General features: G+C 35.2%; 1 protein-coding gene across 1 annotated transcript in view; it reads left to right on the top strand.

Moving 5' to 3' along the window:
* Nucleotides 1-25,247, top strand: part of Tenm3 (teneurin transmembrane protein 3) — a 2,633,929-nt gene that overhangs the window by 58,450 nt on the left and 2,550,232 nt on the right. Inside the window, 1 exon segment of the mRNA XM_052752285.1 lies at nt 20,821-20,929. The gene's annotated coding sequence lies outside the window, so the exon portion shown is untranslated.

Raw genomic sequence — 25,247 nt, 5'->3', positions numbered from 1 at the left:
ATATGGATGGATGTTTAGCTTACATGTATGTCAGTGCATCATATATATGCAAGGCCTACATGGGCCAAAAAAAGGACATTGGCCTGCTTAGAAATGGAGTTATAGAAAGTGAACTTCTACGTGGGTGCTGGGAATCAAGACCAGGACTTCTGGAAGAGGAGTCAGTTCTCTAAGTCACTAAACCATTTCCCAAGCCCTCATCTTCATGCTGCTCTTGTCGTTTTCTCTTTTCTTAGAAGCTACTCACAACTGTGGACAAGAATTTAAATACCTCCTTATAGTATATGTTACTAATGTTGCTTTTAATAACTCAAAACAATCAAGTATTTAATGCTTCTATTAAACTTTCATCAATTGGTCAGCCATAGGTATACTCGAGATATATAACTACATCAAGAATAAAGTAGAACAGAAAGGTAAAGAAATTAAAGACAAGAATTCACAAAAAATCTGTATTAATATAAAGTTCATTTTTCATAGTTATTTTGAATCCAGAAGCTCACACTTAAATTAAAGTGAACAATAGAAAGAAAACTGAATTTTTGCTTCTAGCCCATGAATTTTTTTTGGAATTATAACACATTAATTAATGAAATATATCTATTCAAAAATAAGTATTTATGAAATTTGCATTTTCATTTTACAATTAGATAATTATGTATAAGTAGAGACACCATTAGCCTTCAGAGTGACTGTGGTGTTTTCTGTTACATAATATCATCCAGTGTCAGAATATATTTCCAATCAGGTAAGAAGTGAATGCTGCTTAAGAAAATTACAAAACTAGGCAAGAAAGTCCAAGGTAGGAGGTTGTCATGTGTTTGTGGTCAGCCTGGACTACCTTAAAAAAATAACTAAAAGGAAAGAAAACAATTATAAAGTAGGAAGTGATGATCAGTCTGACATGCATTTTTAGGAAAGTCTCAGTGATGGGTATCCCCATGAGTGGACCTGTTGGCTTACTTGTGGTGGACTGTCTTAATTCAGTTAGCTGATGTGAGAAGAGCCAGCCATGGATGAGGTCCATAGTTCCCTAACCAGGGAGATCTCAACTGAAGAAAAATGGAGAAATGGAGCTGAGCAGAAGCAAGCATTCAAGTTGGCTCACATGAACTCATTTTTATCCTCTCTGGACTGCGGATTCTGCAGGAGTAATTGAGTACCTCAAGCTTCTGAAGTTTGGACTTCCAGCAGTCATGGACTCTAACCTGGAATTCGAAGCCCTGTACACAATTACTTCCCCTATATAATTCTTTAACATTCTTTGAGAATGGTATACAGGTATACAAAGCATTTTGATCATGTCCACCCTTACCCAGTCTCCCTCCAACCCTTGTGGTGTTCTCCCAAATTTTCTTTCCTTTAGCATATCCTTTCCCTTAGTTTATCATAATAACAGAAAAAAAAAGAAAACTATAACACAGGAAGTTAGAAAGTATCCAGTGGTTTCAAAGAATAAAATTACTGAGTTTTGAAGTCTGATATAATTTCAGCATTGGCCAGCTAATCTAATTTCTCTTTTTAAAAGTTTATGAAATATAGGCCAAAAGTTATAATTCCTTCTTCAAAATTCTGTGACTATGTTAGGATTTAACTAATTTGTTTTAATAAGAAGAGAGAGGTATTATGCACTAGCTGGCATTCTGAGATGTGGAAACCAGTTTTAGATACTAATAAGTTCTGTCACATAAATTACCTCAATTGACCTCAATTTTCACATCTACAAAAATGAGACTTTGTGTTACACTATTTGTAATGTCTAATGCAGCTCATAATTCTTATGATTACACAAAGGACTATTAGGAATGAAAGAAATATCTGTTGTGATTAGATGAAAACTCTTATTTGAGTAGAAATACATACTTTTTTCTTTCAGTTGTTAAAGAAAATGTATTTCAAATTCGATGTACTCAATTCAAATTTGTTTTTAATCAGCAACATTGGTTGGCATATTGCAATTAGCACACTTCTTTCAAGGGGTTTTAGCTTTCTTTTTGTTCTGGGCTGTAAGTGACTCATTTGTTTGCTATGTTATGAACAGTAGCCTGTGGCTAGAACATTTTCAATGATCACAAATTCCAAATGTAATGAAGTAGAAACTGGTGACATTTTATTTCCTTTTTCTCATATCATCACATGGTAAAAATCACACTGCATTTTATAACATCTGCAGGTCTTGATAAAATTGAGCTCCCAGCCAAATAAAACTCATACAGTGTGGCTACTGCCAGAAGCCTGAGGGCTGTACTGAAGAATAGACCACAGATTTATTAATGAGCAATCCTACTATAATTGAATTATCCAGTGTTTTATTTGTTGCAATACATTATTCAATCAATGACCCTTTATTGAATGCCTACTATTTCCCAGATAGCAAGCTAGCGAAATAGTAGCAGCTGTTATGTAAAGTAGATTATAAAACCAGGAGCTTGGAATAAAGATGAAATTGAAAGCTCATTAATAAGAATTACAATGCATTGAATGAATGATCAAAGTGAAGTATAGACAAAGGAAACGCATAAGAATAGTATGCCTATAGTACTAAAATCAAATCAGACTAGTTACAAAAATGACTGCGATTTGGACCAATTTGCATTTAACAAGGGGTTAAAAGATGAGAAAATATACAAAATAAGGAGTGTTCAGTTAGTCATGACTAATATTTATTGATGAATTTTGCCCTCAAAATATGCATTCATATGTATATATATACACATATGTATATATTTATATATGTATATGTTTATGCATTGTATCTCTTGTATTTATCTGCACTGGAGATTTGGCTTAAGTTTACATTCTGTTGTGCTACATCTGAGTGCAGCCAATAAACAAATAGGATGAGCCAACAAGAAAGTTGTTTACAGCAGCACTGGCTTGATTATCACTGGATGACTTATTCTGTCGAAATGAAGATTCTGGCATAAAGAATTTGGCTCAGAGAGGAAGACTTAGCTTTCCTTCGGAGGAAGGATTCTAAATGCAGTATGATGGAGAAAAGCGTATTTATTGCAAGCCACCAGTGGATCTCAGTTTACAAAGGACAAGAGACTGTCAATAACAGCTAGAACAATGCTTTTATAAACCACACAAAGTATTAGGATGCAGGTAACTGGGTTTGGGATCACTCTAAAGTAATATACAAGGAAAAGGATAAATCAGGTCAATCCCAGGCACTTGTCTAGCAGCTGCTGTGTAAATAACTTATCTGAAGTCATTTGTGATTCTGATCGAGAATAGTTGCACAATACATGTAGTGCAGAAGAGGTCAGAGGCTCACTGTAGTCAGAGACTGAGCCATGCTTATGGATTAAATCTTCCAAGCCTCATAGCTTTCTTATGAAGATGCAATGCTTGGTGGAGTTTCTGTGTTGGGGTGGCAGCGGTAACCACCTTGTGGAGACAACAATATTTGCATAGGTTGGTTTCTGTTTAGCAACGAGGCATAAAAAGCATTAGTGATTAAAGCTCCAGCAGAAATCACACTTCTTTTTTTAAATTTTTTTAATTTTATAATTTAATTTAATTTTACATATCAGCCACGGATTCCCCTTGTCCTTCCCCTTCCCGCTCCCCCACCCCGCCTTCTCCCCAGCCCACCCCCCCATTCCCATCTCCTCCAGAGCAAAGACTGCCCTGGGGATTCAGTTCACAAAAATATAAGAAATTACACTTCTTAGTCGAACACAGCCAGTGTGCTGTAAAGCCATAGTCACAAGTAGAAAGGGGCAAGGAACACGGTGAGTGAATGATCACAGGAGAAGGCTTTGCTTATGCCATGCATTTCATTTTTCTTGCTTTTGCTTTTCAAATGTTTGGTTCTAACGGCTGTTTGTATTTTCTCTTCCACTATAATCTCTAAGGAGCTGGATTTGGAGCACACAGTAAATTTAGTTTGTTTCTGCACTGGTGTCGGATTTCCTAAAATCTTGTGATGACAGTTTTTATCATAGCAATGCAAAGGAAGTTAAAGCTACCTCAAAATCCCATCATTGCTTTGATATAAGTTGTGGTCTTGAATTCACTGTGTAAGGGAGAAGAATGGGATTCAGGATTGGAATGAACATGAAGGTCGGTAGACTCAGTAAACAGTGGGGTGTGTTTGGAAGTACATGACTATTCTTTTCAATTTCACTGTTCAGTCTGCCAGTCATAGCATGATAGAAAGTTATGGGACCAGCACAGGAACTCAAAAAAGACATGTTTGTAGATGTATCCAACCTTCTTATTAAATAAGAAACACAGAACCAATGCAAAGAAGAAAGCCAAGAGGTCAGAGCTAAGAGCTAAAACCTTACCCTTCCTCCTGCGGTGGTCCTACCTCTCCGAACCAGAGCTACCCCTGTGTTAAAGTCTTTATATAGAGTTCCTGTCCTGCCTTCTCATTGGTTGTAAACCCAACCACATGACCGCCTCCTCACGGCCTGTCTGTATAGGCCTCCAGGTTTTCCATGATTGGTATTAAGATTAAAGGCATGTGTATCCAATAATGGCTGTATCCCTGAACACACAGAGACTTACCCAGCTCTGCCTACCAAGTGCTGGAATTACAAGCGTACGCCACCACTGCCCTGCTTTCCTATGGCTTGCTAATAGCTCTGACCCCCGGGCAACTTTATTTATTAACATACAAATAACATTTTAATACAAATAAAATATCACCATACATGTTCTTTCAAACCAGTTGTAAAACGCATTTATCCAATGCATTAGTGAATCTGGTATGCTCTTGATAAATGTCACATGTCCTAACTTCTATCTTCAAACAAGTCATGATTAAACATCACTTTCTCACTGAAAGTTTTTTGTTTTGTTTTGTTTTCATTTAACCATTGAAATTCAAATGTTTTAAAATGGTAGCTTTATTTGTATGACTCTCTATAATTTGTAACTCTTGAACTTACTATTTAATGCACTCATTTAGTGTTTGTAATTAATTAATTATTTTTCCCAGCCTGTTCACAGTTTTCCCTTCCTTCCTCCCTCCCTCCCTCCCTCCCTCCCTCCTTCCTTTGCTCCACTTCTACCACTCCTCCACACACACCTACCCTCTCCCTGGTCCCATTCCCTCCTCTTTCTAATTTTTGTGCTACTTTTACCCCAGTGTATCTTGTAGGCAGGGCAAATTGTAGGTCAAAGTTTATGTGGCTGGGTTGGAGTCTCAATCTCTCCACTGGAAGTCCTGTCTGGTTGAAGGAGACGGCCAGTTCAGGCTCCTTATCTCCCATTGCTAGGAATCTTAACTAGGGTCACCCTCATTGATTCCTGGGAGTTTCCACTGTACTAGGTTTCTAGCTTATCCCAGTGATGCCTATTTATCTCAGTACGATTTCCATCCATCTTCCTCTGATTTGATTCTCCCTACTCCCGTGCGTACCCCTCATTTGAGACACCCCCAGTACAACTGTGATGTCTATTCTGTTTTCCCATCACAGTGAGATTCATGTGGCCTGCCGTTGGGCTTTCCTTGTTACGTGGATTCTTTAGGTCTACATACAACCAAAGAAATAACTAAAGAGAAGAAACAACTTATAGAGAGGGAGTCAACCATGCTATCTATACATCTGATAGATAACTATTATGTGGAATAGATAATGAAGTTGTCAAAGAAACAATTGAAAAAAAAAACAATAAATAATGAAATAAAGCAGGCTTTTCTCAAAAGTGTAGATGGTCAAAACATTGATATGAAAAACCATACATCTTTAGCTATAAGAGAAATACTTATTAGAATAATGTTGACATTTCATCTGATACCAATCAGAATAGCTACTGCTAAGAAAACTAATAACAGAACAATAAAATGACTCCTAATGACATATTGTTATACCAAAATTAGTGCATCACTCAACCCTTCATGTCTCAGCATAGAAGCTTCTTCTTGCAGTAGATAGCATTGAACACAGAGACCCACAACTGGACCATGTGAACACTAAGTCATTATCACAACTCTCTCCACAAGACTCAAGAATTTGTTTAAAAAAGGAGGTGAAAGACTTTAAGAGCCAGAGGTGAAAAATAACTCCAAAGAGACAGTATCTTTCAGACCCTATAGAGATAATATTCTTATGAACTCACAGACACTGGTACAGCATGAACAAGTTCTGCTCAAGGTCAAGTTAGACAATATTCCAGCAAAGAGAAAGGAAAGTTTGCAGAAAGCCTCACCTAGACAGCAAGGACATGCCTGTCTATGATAAAATCATATGGTAAGGAATTCTCAAAGGATAAATAAAATAAAATTGTGAAAATGAACACTAACAACAAAACCTTATGAGGACAGGGAATAATCCCTTTTACCTTGCTGCTGAGAACCTGAGAAAGTGAATTAGTCCAGTAACCATGGAAATCAGTAAAGAATCTCCACAGAAAAACTAAAAGTAGAACTACTCTATGATTCAATTACATCACTCTAGAAAACCTGAAGAACTCATGGAAACATAAAACTTCCTCTAGTAGCATAATTGGTACATGTGAAATTCACATTATTATATTAAATAAATTAGCCTCAGAAAGACATACTTTACAATGTTTTTCTTTATTTGTTAACACAGATTTTATGTAGATACTACTAAATCTTAAAGAAAATAAATAAAAATAATCTGTTCTAAGATAACTAGAAAATATCTATATAAGTAATTTTAAAAACAATGGTGTATTATTAATATTGTACATACATGCTTATTGCAATAGTTTGGGTTTTAAAAGATTGTTTTATAAACGTGTCCTTTCTCATGTGTGCTACATGCTTGTGTGTACAGATTGATGTGGAGGCCAGAAGATGGTGTCAGATGCCCAGCAGCTAGACTTACAAGCAGTTATGATCCTTGTGAGTAGTGGGAATCAAATTTTAGTACTTGGATGCAATGATAGGTGATCTTAACTGCTGAGCCATTTCCCCATATTCAGACTCTACCCTCATTTGGAGCTAGACTCTGGCACCGCTCTATATTTTTAAGAAAAAAAACATAACAAATTGAAAATGCCTTGGTGTCTTGAAGGCCTGGAAATTAGTCAAGTCCTCTAACCCAAAGGGTTAAAAAAAAAGAAAGAAAGAAAGAAAGAAAGAAAGAAAGAAAGAAAGAAAGAAAGAAAGAAAGAAAGAAAGAAAAAGAAAACTTCAGCAAATTCCTCCTTCTCTCTATTATGTTACTACTAAGCAGTAACATTTTATCTAATGTTTGATGCATGCCACAGAGAAACGAAATCAGGACAATTACTTTCCTATAAGTAAACTAAGAAACACAAGATATGTTTAAACATTCATTGATGTGTAAATTTATATAGTTATTCATTTATTTTGAGACAAGATAGCCAATAGTTTAGGGTGACCTTAAATTTTCCATGTGATTAAGAGTAGTCATGAACTCCTCCTAATCCTCTAGGACAATGAATGTGTGCTACCTTACATAAGCTAACATCTACAGTTACATGTATACTGGTCCAGTCAATGAAGACTGGTTTCTGGAAGCCATATTTCAAGAATCATTGTTATTCTTTTAAAAAATGTTAATTTGCTGTTGAAAGAAACATTTAAAGAATATCTCAGATTTTTCACAAATCAGTACAGGTTGGACATCATACCTGACTCTGGTTATTTGATAAAGAAGGAAGACTCAATAAGAAGTCATGCTTTCAGAATTCTGGTATCTGTTGGCTATTTTGAAATCTGTGACTATATTAAATGTCAGGACCTTCTTAAAGCCTTGAAGGAATATAGAATAACTAAAGCTTTTAAGTAAACTTTCAAATGGCTTGCAACTCAAGTTATAAAATATTTTTCACCAAACTGTGTAAGAAAAAAATTCAAGATGAAGTGAGGAAAATAATTTTGGCCTACATACTATTCAGATTAGCTGTTAAGTAGTAAGGTGCCTCATCTCTGTTTAATACTTTGTAGCCAATCAATTTAAGATTTCTACTAAACAATTCTTAGTTTCTCCTGGCAATGACCTTCTATTTCTAAGATGACATGAGAGACAAATATTAGATCAAACTCCTCAGTGACCATGAAGCTAAGCTTCAAGGAGGCCAGGATAAAAATAGATGACAACACCACGAGACATTCTAAATAATTTTAATACAAATTCAGGGGTCAGGAACAGAAAGGGAACTCAATGGTAGAGCACTTTCATGCAAAAGGCCTGAGTTTCTATTTCTAGAGTCATAAACACAAATAAATAATTTTACATGGCCTTCAACTTGAACTTCTATTTCATTTCTCACTAAAACAGAGGAATAGGAAGATTTTGCTGAAAAAGATGCCCTTGCATTAAGTATAAAAATAGTAAGAGAACATGGCCTATAACACGGGGACCCACTGGTCTTTTTTTTTTTTTCACAAGTTGGCAATCATTTAGCAATGTGACATTTTGGAAGTCTGGGTTACTTTTGTGTTTCTCTCTCTTTCTCTCTCTCTCTCTCTCTCTCTCTCTCTCTCTCTCTCTCTCTATCTATCTATCTCTTTATTACATGGATTTCACTGTCTGGCTATTTTGCTTTTACTTTTCAAATTAAAATGACGGGCAGAAATGGTTACATAAACAATCTTACAGTGGAAAATGTGATCCTAGGCTCAGTTTTGACTATTGCAAACGTAAAGCTCCGAATATAACTGTGTAAATGTAATAACATGAATGCTCTTCCTGCTTAGGGACATATTTATCATGGAATAACAGACCTCAATAATGGTTTACTCTGGAAGTGACATAGCACACATCCACTCTGTATGAAGCTCTACTATTTTTCTATGAAAAAGCAGATGCCTATGAATACCTGAGATGTCATATTCCTTATTAAGTCGAAGACCTTAGTATTAATTCCCTCTTCAAGAAAACAAACTGAAAATATCATAGCAATAAAATTCGTGTGGAAATAAAATATATACAATTTGGGTTTTTTGTTTTGTTTTACTGAAAATTTCAGATTTTAAAGGGAAGAATCTAATAATCAATTGCAGAATAAAAGAAAGATATATTACTTAGAAGTTTATGCTCTAAGCTGGGCCTGGTGACACAAGATGATAATTTTAGCTAATTATGATGCCAGGATAGAGAATGGTAAACTCAAGGCCTAACTGAGAAACTTAACTGAAATCACTCCCTGTATCCTTTATAGGCAATAAAGGAAGGTCTAGGGATAGAGTTTCTTCTAAGAACACTTGCTTAACTTGTGAGACCCATAGGATGCGATCCCCATTATTCACAGCTTTACATTTGCTATGGTCAAGATTGAGCCTGGGATCACGTTTTGCAATGTAACACTGTTTATGTAACAATTTCTGCCCATCAGAAATTTAATTTGAAAATTAATATCCAAATAGTCAGACAGTGAAATCCATGTAATGAAAGGAGAGAGAGAGAGAGAGAGAGAGAGAGAGAGAGAGAGAGAGAGAGAGAGAGAGAGAGAGAGAGAACATACCAAGGTCTTAGACTTAATAAGGAATATGACATCTCAGGTATCTATAGGCCTCTGCTTTTTGAGAGAAACAAGGAAAAGGAAAAGAAAAAAAACAGATTAGGTTTGTTGAAACAAAATAGAACTAAGTCTAGATTTGTTGTTAACATGCACACGTACTTTCTGTAAAATATTCTCAATGAGAGTTAAGGTCCCAATGGACTGAGGCAAACTGAAGAAAGAAATAAAAAGGCTTGATCACAAAGAGAAATACATTTCAAGTTGAAGCTCAACTGTTTTCAGTTTTTAGAGATTTCCTCTCAGTGACAAAAGCCATTACCTTGAGTTTTATCCTATTTTTGTCTTAGGTTTACTGTTGCTGTGAAGAGACACTATGACCATGGTGACTCATAAAGACGTATTTAATTGGGGGTGGCTCATTTACAGTTTCAGAGGTTCCATCCATTATCATCAGGATGGGGAGCAGGACAGCATGCAGGCAGACTAGGTGCTGGAGCTGAGACTGCTACATCTTGCAGGCAATAGGAAGTTGACTGACTATCACACTGAGGGAAACTTGAGAAAAAGAGACCCCCAAAGCCTACCCCCACAGGGACACACTTTCTCCAACAATGCCACGCCTCCTAATAATGCCACTCCCTTTGGGGGGCATTTGCTTCCAAACCAGCACAATTTTCTTTATCTCCTTTTAATGTGTGAGAGTGCAGGTGCTGTATGTGTGGTCTATGTGTATTTGCATATGTCTGTGACATATTTGTGTGATACACATGCATTGTGTATATGGTCTGTGGGAGTGTGTGTGTGTGTGTGTGTGTATGTGGTTGTTTGCATACATGGTGTCTGCATATGTGGGGTGTGTATGTGGAATATGTGTGTGGTTTTGTATATGAGTGTATGTGTGCGATTTTGTATATGAGTGTATGTCATTGCTAACTCCAGTACATGTGCATGCAGATGCCAGAGCAAGGCACCAGGGGCCTCCTCTACAGCTCTTCTTACATTCTTGAAAGAGTCACTCCCTGAACCCGGGGCTATGCTGGCATCCAGCAAGCTCCAGTGAATTGCCACTTGTACCTCCATCATTGTCGTCTTTGAGGTTGCCGACGTGTGGCTGCACCCATACTTTTGCATGGATGACTCGAACTTGTACTCAGGTCCTCATGCTTGGGCATTGATCATTTTCACACACTGAGATTTCACTAGCCTCTTCCTCACCATTTTTTTTTAAATTTTGTAAGCCTTTTGAGTTTTTTAAAAAAGATTATTGGAACCTTTTATAATTACACCCAGCTTAATAAAACATAAAAATAATATGTAATTGCTCTCACAATTTTTCTTTCTTTTTCTTTAATTTTATTGAATTTGTTCTTTGAGAATTTCATGCACACATAAAGTGCATTTTGATTAATATAACCCCAGAGTCTCTTCAACCTCACTTCTTTTTCTACCCCATCAGACCTACAAGTTTCGAGGCAACATTTTTGTCCAAAAAAATTTTGGATACCTACTGAGTTTAACTAGGGTCCTCTGTATGACCATAGGTTTGGAATTATTTACTGGAATCTGCTCATCTTATCAATGAGTACAAAACTGAAGACAATGATGCCGATTTTCACAGACTCTATCAACAGCTCAGCAAGGAGAGGTGGAGCCCTGTAACTACTCCCTGACCCATGAATGCTTACTGAAAGGCCCAGTTTGGTACTGATTCATTGAAGACAATTACAGCTGCAGTAATGACGTTAGCACATCAACTGTGTCCTGTCCAGAAAATAGCATCCCACAGCCCTGGACCCTACCTTCGGGCTCCTGCATTCTTAATACCCTTTTTTTTTTTTAAGTGATTTTCTCTGAATCTGAGAGATTGTATGAATATCCTGTTTATGAATGAGCACTTAATATTTTGTCTTAGCACTTCGGGCAGTCAACAATCTTTAAATCTGCAATGGTACTGTGAGAAGAGGCTTCCTTGATTAAGTCTATTAATAGCATTTGTGTATCAGTACAGACATAAATATTTAGACAGATGCTTGGTACCATGGGAATTCAAACTTAGGTCTTCACATGTGTCCAGCAAGTGCTCTTACTCACTGAACCATCCTACTAGGCTGTCCTCTTCCTCCATGTATTCCTTATTTTACAAGAAACAAACAAAAACAAAAGCTTCCTCTCTTCTAGAAGACATTCAATTAATTAGTTATTTATCATAATAATATGACCTGATAGTTCATAAAAATAAGTAAACATTGTAGCAGAAACTGAACAACTGTATTCCTTTCAGAAGAACAATATTCAAAATGGTACCTATAGAGTGGCTAAAGAAACCTCAAATAAGATAGAGTGATGGGACACATATCATAAAACTGAATTAAACCTGAGGTCAGAAACAGGAAAAAAAAAGTCAGTAATAGCCTATACTGTGTAGAAGAGTTGAGCTGAAAAATAACTCTCAGTGTAATCAGTATAGGAAATACCAAGCAAAAACTGAGTTCTGGGTCCTCAGACTTCAGACAGATTGGGAAGTCATGTCTGGAGGAAAAAAGTATTTTACTTATGCCCCCAATGTGAATCACAGTACTAAAATCCATTTACTTAGCACTAATAAGATGCTTGAAAAATATTGCAGTCTACTCTTAAATTTAGTAAATATAAGCCTCTTTGGTAGATGCGATACTCAAGACATAAAAAAAAAAATGCATAGGTTAGGAAGTCAGGATTTAAGTTTCTGTTTTGAGGCCAAAATAAAATATGGTCTCAGGCCAGTCATTACTGTTTTCTGTTCTTCAAAATTCTTACTCTGTACATCAAGACAAAAGCATTTTAAGGTAACATTTTTTAAATTGATGTTCCTTTATTCATGAGAATTTCAAACATACATGAAATTAATTACTCCTCACTTCTACACTTATTCCCTGCATATTCCCTTCTATTAATCCTTCTCACAACTTCCTGACATTTTTATTTTCTATAACCTTTAAGACCAGTTAGGGCTGCTCATATGTATGCAGGTGTGGGCCATCCACTGGAGCCTGGGACACTTACCAACAGCCACATCATTAAAATTAATGACTTCCAAGAAAAAAAAAATGCCAACCACCAATAGCCCCTCTCTATGTGGTGTTACTTGGGGCTCTTCTACCTGTCTATGAATGGCCTTTGGCTGGTGAGATTTGTTGCTGATGTTGTGCGGTTAGTCACAATGGCTATGTGTTCATGAATGAAATAGCCACGTCATATAAAGAAAAAGACATTACACAGCACACTAACCCACATTCTCAGGTTTTTACGTTCTTTTTGCTACCTCTTATGTGATGTCCCCTAAGTCTCTGGGGGAGTGGGATTGGCAGAAATATTACACCTAGGGCTGAGCAGTGAGTATTTTATTCTCAGCACCTCGGCCAGTTATACCTCTTTCCATTGTCTGCAGTGTCCAGCCAAAAGCGGCTTCTCTGACACAGGTCGCGGCCTGCAAAGGTCCCAGTTAGTAATAAGGAATAATCCTAAAATAATGTTTTTATTAAAAAACAAGACATAAACACACCAGTAGTTGTTCTTAGTATCTTTGGGGGATGGTTCCGTAAACTGTGTAGCTATGAAAATAGTACTCTTGAACATCATCATTCATTCATACTATGTCTGCATCACCTTTAACCTCAATATATTGTAATGTCCTGTTAGCAGCCATTCTTTTTGTACTTATTGACAAAGATATCTTTTGTACATAGTCTGTAATGTACAATTTAAAAAAAAATGATTGGCAAATGTAGACTCCATTTATGTGTAGGGTCCATAAATTATTTCTTTTTAAAAAATATGACCCTCTTTAAATGTAATTTTAGTGTAATCAAGATTTTAATGCAATAATTATAATACTAAATCTATTACATTTAAAACTGATTTGAAGAACTACATTAGCTCAAGTTTTATCCATTTGTATTTCTAAGAAAGTAAAAGTAACAATAAAATCTGCAATTAATTTACATAAAAGCTTCCATAATAAGGAACTATGAGTAAAAGAAATTTAACTTGTACTACAGCCAATATGTATAGTATTGAGACATGTTAAGCAGTACACTTAGAGTTCTTTATATTTAAAACGAAAGCTAAGGATACTATTCTGTATGCATTAAATTTATAAAAACGTGAGGATCTATCAATATTTTACCGTATTCGTGGCATTTAATGATGGAGGGATTAGACGATATAGCTATAGTGAATCTCTTTCATTTCAGATTTTCTGGTTAGCCACTGAATTTAACTTTATTAGTCAAGGAGTGTAGTGCAGATTTTGATAAGTTCTTTCTCACTATACTGCGAGATCATCTTAGAATTATAGCAGTGAGCAGGCCTTCTTAGTTTGACTTCAGCTCTATTCCAGAGGACAGATTCCTGCATAAAAGAAAACAGCAGGTTAAAAAAGCATGGGAAATAGAGCGATGAAGGAAATTTTTTTTTGCTTAAAGGAGGTAAGAAAGACTAGTTTGAATTTTTAAAAGATGAGAGAATAAGCCACTTAGATCTTTCAAAGTCTTAAAATAGTCATTTTAACATAAAGGCAAGGCTCAGAGCCTTTGAGTTCAGAGCACTCCTTCCTGGAGCTACTGATGCAGCTCCACGAGGGATTGCCAGGGCACTCTGTCAGCTGTCAGGAAATAAATCTCTCTATCATAATAAGCACTGTGAGTTGGAGCAAGTGCTCCACAACGTGTCACCCCGGGAGCTCTCAACATGCTTCCTGAACAAGGGTTCCCTGATGTACTCTGATTTATATACATCTGTAGAGTGACTACTGATTTAGAAAAAGGAAGAACTGATCAAGAGGGCCATCACACTGCCGATGCTTTTATGTCCTTCCCATCTGACTCAGCGGGTTCTTGGCTACACTGGCTCGTCTCAGCAACCCTTCCCATTCACAGTGACCCACTTACAGAGCAGTTGCCAGAACCACCGCACACCTCCTATGTTGGTAAAGAACAGTGCTAGTCACACTGGTGCTTCAAAGGGGGTCCTGTCAAGTGACAGCCCCCTTTGAGAGTCATCTTCCTTATAAACACAGAATCCATCCAATACCTACGGCTGTACAAAGCTGCCTAGAGATGCCACAGGTTACCAGTTTGCAGCTATATTACATCCCACCATCATCAGCTTGTGTCACGTGCCATGCTTCATTACTCAACGTCTCGGGAGTCATGGTAATTCATCTTCATTTCATTAGGCTTCCCATCCAACAAAGTTCAAATTATATTGGATTTGAGCTAGTGTTAATAGGTAGAAATTGGATGCTATTGTAGGTGGATGTTGAAACTATCTTTAATATACTGAGAAATAGGGATTTCAATTCAATGAAATGCAGGTAATCATTTTAAGTATACAAGACTTGAGAGTAAATTTAACATTTGCATATTATTGTTTTGTTTGACCAATGTATAAAAATAACATCAAAATTTATAAACTATGGTTTTTAAACTGGATAATTTGAGAAACTGATAAGTTTTGGGGCAGTTCTGCCATTGCTTTAAAAACTAAGCTAAAGGGATTGTCCAAGTTCTAAAGGACATTATTTTTTCTGGGCTTTAGCAATACACAACAATATATGGGATTTCAGACCTATTAATAAAATAATGAGGACCAATATGGACGGAGTAGATATCATAAGAATAGTTATGTAGACCTGGTATAATTATGAAGAAATGCATGACTGATTTTTTTCATTTGTATCCTAAATTAAAATACAGTAATACTGAAAGACTAAAAGCGAGCTTACTGTAGATAGAACTGTGTACCTACATTCATGAGACACCATGTACAATAGTCAAATTATTGAATTTACCTGGGTTCTTATCTCTAGATTACTGGATAAATAAATTGTGATGCATATACACAACATGATGCTTTACTGATAAAGAAGAATTAAATGATATATCTTTCAATGACATGAGTAGAATTAGAGATCATGTTATTTGATGGATAGATGGGAATACATTGCACTTCAAATTTTGCTGATAAAACCTGGTCATTTTGCATGAAAATGTCCCCACGTAGATACTGCCTGAAAACAGTTTTCACTTTGACAAACTCATTAAATAGATTACGAGGGTAGAATTTCAAAAGCAAAGTAATATTACTGAAGTCGCCTGTTTTGAAATATAAATTTCAAATTTTCAAAAAATAAAATCCTTAATGATGATAGGACTTCTTAACACTATACACTACACACGTCAGCCACTGTAAAGGCTCAAGCATACGTCCTGTTTCCACAGTACTTCAAAGTCAGAATCTCTAAAAGATGTTATCAGTTTTCTTGAAGAAATTCACAAGTGTCTATGAACTCTAATATAGACATGGCTAAGAAATTTACAAGGGATGGGAGGGCAAACGTTTTACAACATCCAATTGAAGAAAACATTATGTATAATAACTAGGATTGATCTAAAACTGGAAGTGTACTTATTATCAATATTGCTTGTACTGACCGGGCAGTTTTGGCTCACACTTTTAATCCCAACACTCAGCAGGCAGAGGCTGGTGGATCTCTGTGATTTCAAGGGCCAGCCTGCTCTAAAGAGCAAGTTCCAGAACAGTCGTGGCTACACAGAGAAATTCTGTCTAGAAAACAAACAAACATAATGCTTGCATTGCAAAGGAGTAAAACATAGAAATACTCAATGATACATAAAACACATTCATTGTAGTGTTGTTTTCATATTTCCAGATCAGCCAGAAGCATTCTATCATTGTTTTATGAAAGTGCATACAAATATGATAAGAAGGATTTTTAATGGTTTATTGAATCACACCCATCAAATTTTATTATATTTAATAGTGTTCTTGTTATGTGCTTAAGCATAAAATAAAATTTTGCCAATTTTAATTTGACTGTGTTTAAATAAAGGAGTGTATCTATTGATTTATAAAAGCATAAATCATTACCAGGTTGAGGGAAGTCAATTATACAATATATAAATCATATTTTATGTGTGAAGGAGAAGGAAAATATTCAGATAGTGTGATCATCCCATGATAAGAGATATTTACTATGCTATTTGACTTTGAAATCTCTTGCCATATGTACCTCATGATTTTGAATCCTAACTGTAGTCTTTTATTCCCTCACTTCTGTCCGCAGCATGTCTTCCACTTCAAGGCACTAGGTATCTCGATTGAAATTTCTTAGAACACAGAGTGCATATGGATCGTGGAGTCTTCATATTCAAAGGCTGAAAGAAAGACAAATGTAAAAGAGTTTGGACCCTGAATAAGAATATATTTTATTTATAACAATATAGATTTTAATATTACCACAAATCTGTCATATTGTAGATGATACTATTCCTGATAGTGAGGGTGAAAGGAAGTATAATAAATAGAAGACTGTGTTATTAGTTATACAAGCTATGGCCTTAGGTCTAATGATGACAGGAATCAAAAAAAAAGGAGCTGAAGGAAATGACAGAAATATAGGAACAGGAGCCAAAGGAGAATTGAACTGTACAATATTAAATGTTCTATGTAAATATTTGCATTTCCATACTTTATATTATTACCTTAAACTAAAAGAATATCCCCACACTTACGCACACATACAGGTGGCACTAAATGGATTTAATGGAGTATTTTAAAAAAAGGGGACAGACAGTGGTTGTGCACGCCTTTAATCCCAGCACTCGGGAGGCAGAGGCAGGCAGATCTCTGTGATTTCGAGGCCAGCCTGGGCTACAGAGTGAGTTCTAGGAAAGGCTCTAAAGCTACATGGAGAAACCTTGTCTTGAAAAAAAAAGGTGGGGGGAGTTCAGGAGTTGTACATATTGGGGAAGATTCAAGGAAGTTGTAGTGGGGAAATGAGGGATGGACATGAGCATCTCTCATTTGCATACCCATGAAATTTTCAAAGATAGGAAGATGTTGGCATACAATAGCAATGGTTAAAAGGCCAGAATAATGTAAAAGATATATTCATGAGCTTCAGTACTGATTTCTCCTTTCACACATCCCCTTCTTAGTTTTATGTCCATACTTCTTACTCTCTAGGAAATTATCTAGGTAGACTAAGAGGTTTCTTTTTATCAACAAAAACTATTTCAATATTAAAAAGCAAAATTGGTATAGCAGCTTCATATGAAGCTCTTTGACTAGGGCTTGGAAGTATAATAATCTTGCTTCCTCTTCTAGGCTGATTTAACAGTGGAGATTATATTATCAGAACAAAACCTGTTTCAGATATAACTAAGGTTTGATTTTGATTGATTTTTCTCAAATACTAGGTGTTTATTGGTTTCCTGACAACTTGTGTTGGTTAATTTCTGTCAACCTGACACAAAGTATAATCACCTGGCAAGAGTGAACATTAATGGAAGAGTTCCATTCACTGTATTGATCTGTGGATACGTCTGTGGGACATTTTCTTGATTATTGATTGTTAGGAGAGAGCCCAGCCTGCTATGGGTGATCTCACACCTGGGAAAATGGTCCATGTTTGTACAAAAAGACAGGTTGTGGGGACACAATCCAGTAAGTAGCATTCCTTCATGATTCTAGCCTCTGCTCCTGCTCTGATTTCCCTCTCTGAATAGCTACAGTTATGAACTGTTATTGGGAAGTATACCAAATAAACCCTTTGCTCCCCTAGTTGCTTTTAGAAGTAGTGTTTATTATGGCCATAGAAAACAAGGTAGAATACCACACTAATGTTTCCATAACTACTTGTCAGATAACCTAGCAATAAGTCCTTGGATGGTCAACTGTAGAATATCAATGAATTCACCTGTGTAGAAGTTGTAGCAGTCCCAATTAACACAGAGAGCCAAACATAAGGGAAAATTAAACAAGACTCTGAAAGCCTTCATATACTTTCTCAACCCTCAAGCCAGACAATTCAGCACATATTTCTTTATTAGATAAACTACATGAGTTTCAATGAGCTGGTAAAAGGAGGAACCATCCATTGTCACCATTAGATTAGATACCAAAAATAAATTCATGTTTTTATTCATTTATTAAAGCATTCAACAAATATTTCTTGAATGGTTTCTAGTGGAAGGATGGGGATTAAATAGATTAAAATCTTAAAACAAAAGTACTGAAGCAGAAGGCACAATCAGAATAAGATATATAACTGTTGAAAATGTTAGAGAAAGGGTATTAAACTGAAATGCCAGGCTCATATTCACACATTATTTCAAAGAATGAATGGCTAAATCTAACAGTTGAAAAAGCAGCCATGTGTGTGTCTATATACAGTAACTTTCCACAGTAACAAGAGCACTAAAGGCTGTGTAAGTAGAGATTGAAAACATCAGTCTTACCTTAGCCAACAGAGTACAACTAATAGGTCACAAAAACAAAGTCTCATAAACGTTAAAACAGTGAAATAAGAGCATCATGAGATTGAAGTTTTCAGAGAGGTTATGAAGTAACGGAAGGAATGTACCACGCATGTCAGAATCTTTACATTCCCATTAGAATTACATTCTGAAAACAAATACATTTATAAAACTAGAATATTTTAAGAAATTGCAGCAATTGTTTAGAACAAGATAGACATTTCAAATAACTCGATTATTTCCTCTTTTTTTTTGACATACCAAGAGAGAGTGAACATGAAGTGAGGTGAATGGGGAGGTGGGGAAGATTTTGATGAATTAGGAGGAGGGGAAGAATATGATAAAATATTTTGGATGAAAAACCATTTAATAAAAAAGGTAAAAGAAACAAGTGACAAATTTAAAATACCAGTATATACTACTAGAAATTATAATATATTTAAAAAGAAGTAAAGGAGAAGTAAAGTATATTAAAAGTATTTTGGGGAAAAGGTGAACAAATAAATGAAAATGATAATTGAAGTTATGATAAGACAGTTGAGAAACTTGGAATATGCAAAGCTCTTGTTACACTGAAACTTATATGGAGGATTATTAATACATAGACAAATTTCAAGATATTTAAATAGCAAATAATGACAATTATGCGAATACAGATTTAAAAAGTATGCATCAGAAAAAAAGACTGATATTAACTTAAAAATCATAATAAATGTACTAACTCCGGAGATAGTGAAAAACTTCAGTGCTTCTGATGACTGGCATTAGTAAATTCCTTGAGAGATAGAGACATTATTTGTTGTGGTACACTATGCGGTTAGATTTTTAAGGCTAGCTCCTCTCACTATGAATAATATTTCAAGGATAAACTTGTTGCTTGGCCAACTTTGCTATTGTTCTCACAATTCTTAGGTCTCATGTGGATTAAGTACATCAATATCTGGCCTGACAGATAAGAATGACAGTATGCAATTTATATGTTTAAAGTTTTTTTTTGTAATTTTTTTTGTTTTAAATTATATCTATACGCATGTAATGTGTATGTAAGGGCAGGTCCCCCCCAGAGTCCAAATGAGAGAGATGCTCTGGAGCTGAAAGTTCAAGCAGTTCTAAGCCACTCAATGTGGGTGCGGGATATTAAACTCCTATCCTCTGCAAGATTAGCAAATGTTCTTAACTGCTGAGCAATCACTCCAACACCTGTTTTTAAATAAATCATTTATAATTAAAACATTAGTTGTATTACAACATTATTTTTTAATTAACACGATATAACCAAAGCTAGAAACCCCAAGAATATCTTCAGGGAAGAGGTTGAGTACTTGGCTCACTTATAACACACTTACCTAGGAAAGAAGATGCCTGAATTTTAGTGCGAGTGACAATAATCTATTAACAAATAAGCTTTTCCACTAGTTCTGGCTGGTGGGTTTTGCTTGACATATAACCAAAGCACAATGAAGTTGCTCTCCTCTCCCATTGCGTGTCTGAGATCAGAGAGTCTGAAAAAATAACTCAGACATTCATCTTTCTACAGTCAACTCATTGTAAAAATGGTGATATTTCTCTTTTACAGTTTTCTTCAGTATATCACACAATATTTAAATACATAGGTTTTCGTTAAATGCGATATCTATATACATAGCTGACAAGCTACAGAAAGATAAAACAACTTCTGCATTGCTGCTTGGCCAATACAAATTCATTTATTATTTTACCGAAATAATATTGGGTTGTTTTTGTGGTAATAATTTAGCTAAGAGAAAGAAAACAGCATATTTTGTGATATCATAGATTTACTTATTAAAATATGTATGACTAAGATAATGTTTGCAGATTTAAACCTTACTTTGGAGGTGAAAGGTGATATTTAATTTGCTTCATAGACACAGTAAAATAAGCTTGGTGGATCTGATGATTATTACTTCATATGTAAATTCACTTTTAAAAATTGTTCATTATATATTCACTCAGTATTTAGAGTTATTGTGTTCAGAAAAATAATCTAGTATTTTTTTACAGTTTTATAATTTGCACAGAAATCACTTTATTTGACAGTAAAACTATTTTTTATTTTTTTCAGAATTGAAGACAGCAATCATAAGAACTAAAGAAAAGAGATAAAAATAACCAGTGGATATTCATCTCCTGTGACATTTATTCTGGATGAAAAACTAAAACAACTCACAGAGGTAGATAACTGTAAGCATCTTAATGAGTTAAGATTGTTTATTTTTTTATCACTTGATAATATTATTTGTGAAATTCTTCCATAATGTTGAAGAATAAAATTTGTTTCTTAGTTACAGAATGTTACAAACTCTTGAAAAGAAAGACGATAAGAAAACAGTATTAAATAAATGGGAAAATATTCTGAGAATAAAATCACTTAATTTTAGAAATAAATATATAAACAAAAGTAAAGGGTAAAATGTCAAATGTTTTCTGTCAAAATGACTTTGCCAGAATAGATATGAGTAGATATGACTGTTTCTGCTGAGAAATTATAGTCATTATGAAATCATTACGAAAGTGAAGCCTACTTTCCCTAAGAAATTTAGTAGGAGTTGGAATATTGAATAGTAGATAGAATAAAAGACTTTTATGAGGTCAGCTATTTAAAATCCATGAAACTTTTCATCTATGGGAGTTTAGAACCAAGTTTAATTAATGGAGAGTTCAGTCTGTAACTAATTAGGTTAGTGAGTCTTCTTCCCTTACAACTTCTGCTGTTTAAGGACACAAACCCCTTCCATGCCTCCAGAGAAAAATAAAAACTTGTAAACAGGTCTAATGGCTTGATTTCTTCTATAAATATAAAAGAAAAAAAAACTTTCCCCTTAACGTTCCACAGCACTTTAGTGTAATTTAGAGTTAAGTGCTCTTATTGATAAAAAGGTTCAGTATGGTAGAACTTTGCTGTTGTTTGACTGTGGTCTGGTCTATCTTGGGTCATAATGTCTTTGATACTGTGTATTTCAAGTGAAAATATGACTATAGCAACACAGAAAGACTGAATTAATAGTGAGGATAATGATGGATTCTTCAGGTTTAGAATTCATATGTACACAGCTTGGCTGATGCTCAATCACATGCAATATATCTGATTGGCCTGACTCCAGCTTAGCTGATGGCTGCATATTTGAATGTCTAACTAAGATATACTTAAATATAATATGCATTAGTTTTCACTTGCTATAGTAGCAATAAAGATTGTGGATTGGAAGTAAACGTCATTTTGAGCGGTGAGCAAGAGGCATGGGAAATATGTAAATACAGTATTCTTGTAAGGAATTATTCAACAATATAAAAATTAAAAATCCTTGACACAAAACCTATCTTTTCAGAAATAGAGCATTTGTTCTTGAAAGGCATTTAGAATAAATCATTTGAAATTGGATTAATTTACTCATAAATTCAGAGGTACTTTAGATAATATACAGTACAACTTAGTATTGCAGTTTCAAAATTTGAAAACTATGTATATAGTAATATTTTACTGATATCTAAGACCTGTGTGGTAGATCTACTTTATTATTTAAATGGGTAAGTAATGGTAGGGTATCTTTATCTGTTTTTTAATTTTACCTGTCCAATGTTACACACAAAAAATGTATTCATAGAATAGCTGAATAATTTGTTTAAAGACAATTTAATACTCAAAACAAAAACTATTAAATGTGTTTACTAGCTCAAATCTTAAAAAGTATTCATCAACATCTTTTCTTAGTATTACTTGTCAAATACGTCTCATATTTTCTCTACTTATGTCTTCTATTTCTTGGAAATCTCCACAATATTTCCCTAAGACAAAATACTAAATCATTTTGTCCAATTTGTCTATACGTTCACTCTTTAGAAAAGGAATATATATATATATATATATATATATATATATGTATATATGTATGTATGTATTCTTAAGCCTTTTGTCTTTAGTTCAATATAAGTTCACTTCAGAAACCTGAAGAACTTGGTATTTGAAATTTGTATATACACATATATGTTCTCTCCTGAGTTATTGTGACTTTCTTCTACTAGCCTGGGATACAGTATGTAGACCAGGTAGGCTGGGAACTCACAGACATCCATCTCCTCAGTTTCTCAAGTATTTGGATTAAGGTATATACCACCATGTCCTACTGGAGGTTTTTTCAAATAAAAATCATATAGATTGTTCCTGTAACACAATGGTCCCTCATACCATACAATTTTCATTATTCATAGGATGTTCATTTTAACATGAGTAAGTTCTATTGATTTTTTTCTAAGAAATCATATAATAATATTCTAATTCTAAATCATGGAATAAATCAGAGATAAAACTATGCTTTAATTGAGATCAGAAATATACCATTTTCCAATATATTTTCAATATGAACACTATTTTCCACATATTGTTTCATTTTCAGAAGCTGACCCGAAATGGAGAGTGCTTACTAGTCAGGTGCCTAAGTCATTAACTAAGATCATTACACAAAATTAAAATAAGTCAATAATTTATTACTTTCTGGAATACTACAAACAGAAGTCTCAACTGGAGAAAGAGGCTTCTCAATTTCATTATCTCCAATGACACAGTAATGGCTGAATCTAAAGTGGATCACCATGAGTTTGACCATTTCGGTTCCAAGGAAATTCTGAAACCGATTACTGATTTACAGAGGGCAGCCAGATAATCTAGTTGTGTCAAAGAATCTTGAAAAGAGTGTTTACCATAGTTCTCCTTTTCCCTGGGAAGGAGATTTCAGGAGAGGTGTCTGAACATGGTCTCTGTAAAGTTCCCACGTGGAACAATGTGGTGAAGGTAGGCAAGTCTGTTCTTGGCTGCCACAGAATTTTCTTCCTTCCGAGGCTAATGTTCATTCCTTTTCTGCTGTGAAGTCTACCAGGGAATCAGTATAATCAGTCTTAGAGTTCTGGGGAGAACAGAATAATTGCAGAGCTCTTTCCTCATGTGTATAAGACCCTAATTTCTACCTCTCAACTCCCTCTTCCTCTGGAAAGTAAATCTCACATAAGGTTTTGGTATTGAGCCCAAATCCATAGTGATTATCATTTTACATGCATATTTCCTCTTAATTTCTTCAGGGAGGGAGTCAACACAAAATTTCTCATTTCTTTAGAATAGTGTCACATAAACAGCCACATTCAGGTTACCACTCTTGTACACGAACCCTTGCTTTGTCTGGTGTAAATTATATTAATAGCATTCTTCACATTAAAAGGGCTTCCTGTTTGCTGAAAACTCCAAAGTAAAGAGTGTTTGTAAGCACTAATGTAGCAACAATATTACAACATTTCACATCACCTATAAGCTAACTTTGCTCAGCTAACACAGTTTTAATTTTTTCACAGCTCCTCTGCTTGCTTATACACTACACACGTCTTCCATTTTGTCTATATGAGAATAAAGATTGAGTTAAGAGAGGTCAATTTAAAAAAATTGTAGTAAATGGTACAAAGCAGAATCAAGAGGTCACGCACTTATTCAGTGCATGCACTCTACTTCTATTTAAAAGTACCAGAAGGCTGGAGATAGGCATAAAATACAAGGAGGAAACTGGGAAATTGTACTAGGTTTATGGGATGAGAAGCAATGAAAATGGGGTCTAAACTGAGTTCATCTGGACGTGGTATTCAGGTGAAGGCTCAAACAACAAAGTCAGAGAGGTGTAAGAAGTAGCATAAGGGAAGTCAAAAGTATTCTGATCAAATCTGAGAGGTATTCAGGGCGGGGAAAGCAGTATAAAAGAACTGTGCATGCAGAAATGAATCCATGGCACAGCAATTGAGGAAAAAAGGGGGAACTGAACACATTATTTCATGCTAAGTGCCATGTAAATAGATGCAAAGAGAGAAAAATAAATGTTGTGTGTGTGTGTGTGTGTGTGTGTGTGTGTGAGAGAGAGAGAGAGAGAGAGAGAGAGAGAGAGAGAGAGAGAGAGAGAGGAGAGAGATCATCATTTTGATTTAATGTGTGATCACTGGTATTGAGGTAGTCATGTAGCTGCAGAACCAGGTTTGTTTAGAAGCTATTGCGCTTGGGCAACATGAGTATGGGCATGTTATACTGCTAAATGTCGTTAGGTTTTTACAGCTAATACATGAGTCAGGACGGCAAGGAAAAAAATAGAACTGTGGGAGGTATGGATGTCTAATCAGACTGAGAGAAAGGTAGCACCAAGACAGCAGAACCAGGAGAGTCAGTCAGTTTCAAGAGAGTTTAAAGAGAAATAAATGATTAGGAGTTCATTTCAAGAGAGCAATTAAAAATCCAAAGCTGAGTTTTGCCATGGAGTTGATTCCTAGAAGGTGACCTTTGAAAATGCAGAGTAAATACAGCCAGGCCGGTGGAAGATGACACTATAATAAAGAGTGAAAAGATAGTGATAAACTGAAACAAGTCCAGAGAGCACTTGTAGAGAAGATTGACAGCATTAGGGAAGATGGAAAGAAGACATCCTCTAAGTTAACTTTTTTTTTTCATTTTTCTTTATTAAGAAATTT

The sequence above is a fragment of the Peromyscus californicus genome, unplaced genomic scaffold (genome assembly GCF_007827085.1).
Source record: "Peromyscus californicus insignis strain IS unplaced genomic scaffold, ASM782708v3 Scaffold_23__1_contigs__length_62951481, whole genome shotgun sequence".
Taxonomy (NCBI): Eukaryota; Metazoa; Chordata; class Mammalia; order Rodentia; family Cricetidae; genus Peromyscus; species Peromyscus californicus.
The sequence above is the reverse complement of the archived record's forward strand: the minus strand, read 5'-3'. Positions and strand labels throughout refer to the sequence as shown.